Here is a 6000-nt window from a genome sequence, read left to right on the forward strand (position 1 = left end):
ACCACTCAAGGGTGATTAGGGATGGGCAATAAATGCTGGCCTCGCCAGCGACGCCCACATCCCATGAACGAATATATATAAAAAAAACTTAAATACTGTGGCTACAATAGCAGGTCAGAGGCTGGGCATTCTACGGCGAGTGACTCTGCTCATGACTCTCCAAAATCTTTCTACCATCTACAGGTCACAAGTCAGGAGTGTGATGGAATAGCCTCCACATGCCTGGACGAATGCATCTTCAACAACAATCAAGAAGCTAGGCACCATCCAGGACAAAGCAGCCCGATTAATTGGCACCCTATCCACCATCTTTAACATTCACTCCCTCCAGCGCACCGTGGCTGCAGTGTGTACCATCTACAAGATGCACTGTAGCAATGCAATTCGCCAAGGCTTCTTCGACAGCACCACCCAAACCCGCGACCTCTACTAGCTAGAAGGACAAGAGCAGCAGGCGCATGGGAACAACACCACCTGCACGTTCCCCTCCAAGTCACACACCATGCTCACTTGGCGCTGGGTCAAAATCCTAGAACTACCTGCCTAACTGCACTGTGGGAGAACCTTCACCACACGGACTTCAGCGGTTCATGAAGACGGCTCACCGTCACCTTCTCAAGGCCAATTAGGGATACACAATAAATGCTGGCATTGCCAGCGACGGTCACTTCCCATGAAATCACAGATTTCGGAGAAAGGTTGCAGCACGGAAGGAGGCCATTCGGCTCTATATAACAGCAATCCAGATCGTCCCACTCCCCCACCGTTTCCCCGTAGCTGTGCAATTCTTTTCCTTTCAAGTAATTATCCAGTTCCTTTTTGAAGGCAATGTTTGAATCTGCCTCCACCACCCCCTCGGGCAGTGCATTCCAGGTCCTAACCATTCGCTGTGTAAAGAACTTTTTTCTCATGTCACCTTTGGTTCTTTTGCCAGTCACCTGAAATCTATGTCCTCTGTTTCTTGACCCTTCTGCCAATGAGAACAGTTTCTCTCCATCTATTCTGTCGAGACCCATCATCATTTTGAATACCTTAATTAATTCTACTCGCAACCGTCTCTGTTCCAAGGAGAACAACGCAACTTCTCCAGTCTATTCAAGTAACTAAAGTCTCTCATCCCTGGAATCATTCCAGTAATTCTTTTCTGCACCCTCTCGAAGGCCTTCACATTTTTCCGAAAGTGCGGTGCACAGAACTGGACACAATACTCCAGTTGTGGCCAAACCAGTGTTTGATAATGGTTCATCATAACGTCCATGCTTTTTTACTCTATGCCTCTATTTCTAAAGCCCAGGATCCCGTATGATTTTTAACGGCTTTCTCAACCTGCTCTGCCACCTTCAAAGAAGTGTGCACATAAACCCCCAGAACTCTCTGAACCTGTGCCCCTTTTAGATTTGTGCCCTCTAGTTTATATTGCCTCTCCTCGTTCTTCCTACCGAAATGTATCACTATGCATGTTTCTGCGTTAAATTTCATCTGCCATGTGTCCGCCATGCAGCCAGTCTGTCTATCGCCTCTTGAGGTGTATCGCTATCCTTCACAGTGTTTACCGCCATTCCAAATTTTGTGTCATCTGCAAATTTTGAAGTTGTGCCCAGTACACCCAAGTCCAAGTCATTAATATATATCAAGAAAAGCAGTGGTCCCATCACTAACCCCTGGGGAACAACACTGTACACCTCCCTCCAGTCCACAAAACAACCGCTCACCACTACTTTCTGTTTCCTGTCCCTTAGCCAATTCTGTATCCATGTTTCTATTGCCCCCTTTATCCATGGGCCGCAATCTTACTGATAAGCCTACAGTGGGGCACTTTATTAAATGCCTTTTCAAAGTCCATATACACCGTATCAACTGCATTGCCTTCACCGACCCTCTCTGTTATCTCATCAAAATATTCCATCAGGTTAGTTAAACTCGTTTTGCCTTTAACTAATCCGTGCCGGCTTTCCCTAATCAATCCACACTCGTCCAAGTGATTGTGAATTCTGTCCCGGATTATGGTTTCAAAAAGTTTCCCCAACACTGATGTTACCTGACTGGCCTCTTGTTGCTGGGTTCACCCTTGCACTCTTTCTTGAACAAGGGTGTAACATTTGCAATTCTCCGCTCCTCTGCACCACTGCCGTATCTTTGGATATTTGGATGATTATGGCCAGTACCTCTGCAATTTCCCCTCTTACTTATATCAGCAACCTAAGATGCATCCCATCCGGATCGGGTGACTTATCCACTTTAAGTGCAGATAGCCTTTCAAGTACCTCTTTTTTAATCAATGTTTCGCCCATCTGGTATCTCAGCTATATCTTCCTATACTGTAACTCTGGCAGCATCTTCATCTTTGGTAAAGACAAATGCAAAGTATTCATTTAGTCCCTGAGCCACCCACTCTGCCTCCATGAGTAGATCTCCTTTATGGTCACTAATCAGAGTAGGGCTCTTACGACCCGTTTAATGTTTACATGCCTGTGGAAGACTTTTGGATTCCCTTTTATGTTGGCCTCCAGTCTATTCTTGTACTCTCTCTTTGACCCTCTTATTTCCTCTTTCACATCCCCTCTGAACTTTCTACATTCTGCCTGGTGAATGAAAACATGAAAAAAAAAGTTAGGATTTCCGTCAGCCTGAAACAAATAGTTATTAGTTGATTAATGGCGATTTGAACAACTATTCGTCTTTTTTCAGAGTTTAATGAGTATTGCGAAATTAATACAGTAAACTATTTTGTAGAAGTTAATCCCCTGAACGGGACAGGGACCCGTCTCCCACACTGAGAGCATTTGCAGACGGCAGCTATCATCTGAGGGTTTCCTATAAGATTGTGTGTAACAGCGTTTCTGTAGTGTCGTGGTTATCACGTTCGCCGAACACGCGAAAGGTCCCCGGTTCGAAACCAGGCAGAAACATTTTGAAAACGTTACCCACTAAAATTCAATTCGTGTGAAAAAAGCAAGAATTCAGTCTGTGGTCAAATGTGAATAAAATACCACACCTCACAGAACAGGTATATTTTCCATTCTCTGTATAGTTCAAAACAAACTCAAACACTACACATATACAGACAGTGTTTAACACTCACTCACGTTTCCTGCACTGACGGTGCAGAAAGCCCCTCTCAAAGCTGCACATTGCGAATAATTTCAGCTGATTTGTGAGAGATCATTGAAGGCTCCTGAAGTGCAGCTTCGGTTAATAACCACAGTTAAAGACAGCATTGCGGCCGCGGCAACAAACATCAGTTTTTCGATGTTTGATGTTCCCCAGCTCCCGGATTGATTGAGGCCACGACAGAAACAACATTAAGCCCCTCTTTCGGCCCCGCTCTCTCCAATCACACGTTGCTGGCGGGAAGCTGCAATTTCCGCTACAGACAGCGCATTACTGCCCATCCCTGGGAAAGAAGACACCACCGAAGCTTTGACAACACATCACAGGCATCGTCTGTCCCGGAGCTGTTGCTCCGCAACAAAGGCAGAACTTACCAGCTGTTTCAAAATTTATAGCTTGAACACTGGACTCTGATATCACTACCCGCTTTAAAAGTTTAATGCTTTAACGACTGAGCTACCCAGGCTCGCTCGTCGTTAAGTTCCCATCTTAAATATTCATAAGAGGACTCTGAATCATCCCTCGAAGACGTCGAACGGGGGTGAGGGTCCCTGTTATAAAATTCTCAGTCACGTGTTGAGGGGTATCCTTGATTTTATTGAACATTATCTAAGAAACATGGACAGTGAACTCGTGAGTTTAAAATCCTTCGTGTTTGTGCCAAATGTCTTGTCAGTCGTTAGCTCCAATTAAAATAACGCTTTACCCAGTGGCCCAAAAGCTAAACTTGTCCCACACGGGAGCTGGAATAAACCTCTCGACCTTTCAGCGTATTAACATCTGTAAGCTGAATAGTTTCAACCGTTACACAGTGACACCAGGCAGCAGATTTCCCTTCCAAATTTTCCTCACACGAAACTTCCAATCGACGAATATCCACTCAACGAAAAGAAGAATTGTATGTTTGGTTCTTTAGATTTAAGGACCTCGTGTAGGCCACTTTGCTTTCTCAGCTGTCGCTAATCGCCCCCTCTTCCCTTATAAACAAGTAAACTCGCACCTGCTATTGCAAGACGGTCGGCCAGAGGAACTCAAGTACCCACAAGTGCCTACAAAGGAACACTGAGAAGTAGATGCCTTATGGAACATGCCAGTTGCACCTTGAACTCCGGTCAAATGCTCGGATTGGAAGGTTTGTCTATCCAAGGTGCGACTCGAATTCATAACCTGGGTATTTCTGGAGTCCTCTAATTACCGCAGGCTGACCGATTGCACCACAACCTTATACACCCAGAAACGCTACTCACTGTGCTATCTAATTTGATGCTAGCGACAAACGTGGCGATACGGCTTCCTATTCCTTCACCTACGTTATTTATACATATAGTCAAAAGCTAATGCCCCAGCACTGATCACATCCTGCCAATTTGAGTACATACCTTATTATTCTGGCTCTCTGTCTTCCACCTTCTAACCAACTCCGAACCCATTTCATTAGGTTGCCTTAAATTCTACGCACTCTCATTGTTCTTCACAGCTTCTTATGTGGTACCTTATCGAATGCATCTGGAAGTGAATATTATATAACACCCAAGGAAACTCCATTATCTACCACGTTAGTTACACCTTCAAAAAGTTCAACTAGTTTTGTTAGACTTGACTTACCCTTTACAAATCCATGCTGGCTCTCGCTGATGACTTCATATTTATCCAAGTGTTCAGTCATTATTTCCCGAATAACAGATACTGGTAACTCCCCCACAACAGACTTCAGACTAATGGGTCTTTAATTTCTAACTTTATCTCTCCTACCCATCCTAAATAATGGAGTGAGAGTGACAATGTTTCAATCAAAGGAACAATTCCTGAATCAAGAGGCTTTTGAACGATCATGACTAAAACATGTACAATTTCCTCGCCTATTCCTCTTCGTCCCCTGGGATGGTAACCATCAGGTCCTGGAGATTTGTCTATCTTTCGTCTCATTATTTTCTCCATTACCATTATTTTACTTATACGAATCCCCTTGATTTATTTTCAGTTTTCCTCGTGTCTCTGGTATGTTAGCTCCATCCATTTCTGTGAAGACCGATGAAAAGTAAATATTTAGCAACTCTGGCATTTCCTGATTTTCAATTACAATATCACCCCCATCTGTCTTTCAGGGGCCCACATTACTCTTAGTCACCCTTCTTTCTCTTAATATACGTGTAAAAACCTAGATTGTTGTCAATATTTTCCCTCACAAGTTTTTCTCCTTTTCCCTTTTTGGACCTCTTACGATTTTTTAGTTTCGGTACCATAATAAACAACACTTCGCTGTAAAGTTTGGCTCAATAGTTGTCCAATGTCAGAGCGAGAATTGTCTGAACCCCTAATTTATTTAATGTAACAAACACAAGCACACATAATCATCCGTGTATCAACGCACTGAGGGATACACAAAGTTAAACACAGAGAGAAATGCAGGCGAAATTGGGATGCACAGGGAAACGGACAAGCGAAATGGACAAAGATAAAACGGTCTGAACCCCAAACCGACAGTAACGTGTCGCTGTTAGATATTAGTGAGAGGAGGTGGGTAAACGATGCTATCAATTGGCGCTGTGGCTTAGTTGGTTAAAGCATCTGTCTAGTAAACAGGAGATCCTGGGTTCAACTCCCAGCAGTGCCTTCCGTAATTTGTTATTTTCACCTAATTTGTGGAATTGAATGACAAAATAACAGTGTGGTATTTGGATTAGTTCAAGTTTCAGGAGGAAACGGATATCAGAATGACTGATCAAAAACGCCCTTTCATTGCACAGACAGACCTCTCACAGAATGTGTCTGCAACGCGTTAATTTATTTGTTGTTGGGGTTGTGGTATAATTCACGATTTGAGGTTCAAACCCGGAAGTAGTCCGAATTTGGATCTGGACTTGTGATCTTGACCTGCGGTGCAAGCTT

General features: G+C 43.8%; 1 non-coding gene across 1 annotated transcript; it reads left to right on the forward strand.

The window, feature by feature from the left end:
• Positions 1–5651: 5651 nt before the first annotated feature.
• trnat-agu (transfer RNA threonine (anticodon AGU)) lies at positions 5652–5725 on the forward strand. The gene has a single exon. It is a non-coding gene; the product is annotated as a tRNA-Thr (tRNA).
• Positions 5726–6000: the final 275 nt, after the last annotated feature.

Source organism: Heptranchias perlo, chromosome 20, assembly GCF_035084215.1.
Source record: "Heptranchias perlo isolate sHepPer1 chromosome 20, sHepPer1.hap1, whole genome shotgun sequence".
NCBI classification, from domain to species: domain Eukaryota; kingdom Metazoa; phylum Chordata; class Chondrichthyes; order Hexanchiformes; family Hexanchidae; genus Heptranchias; species Heptranchias perlo.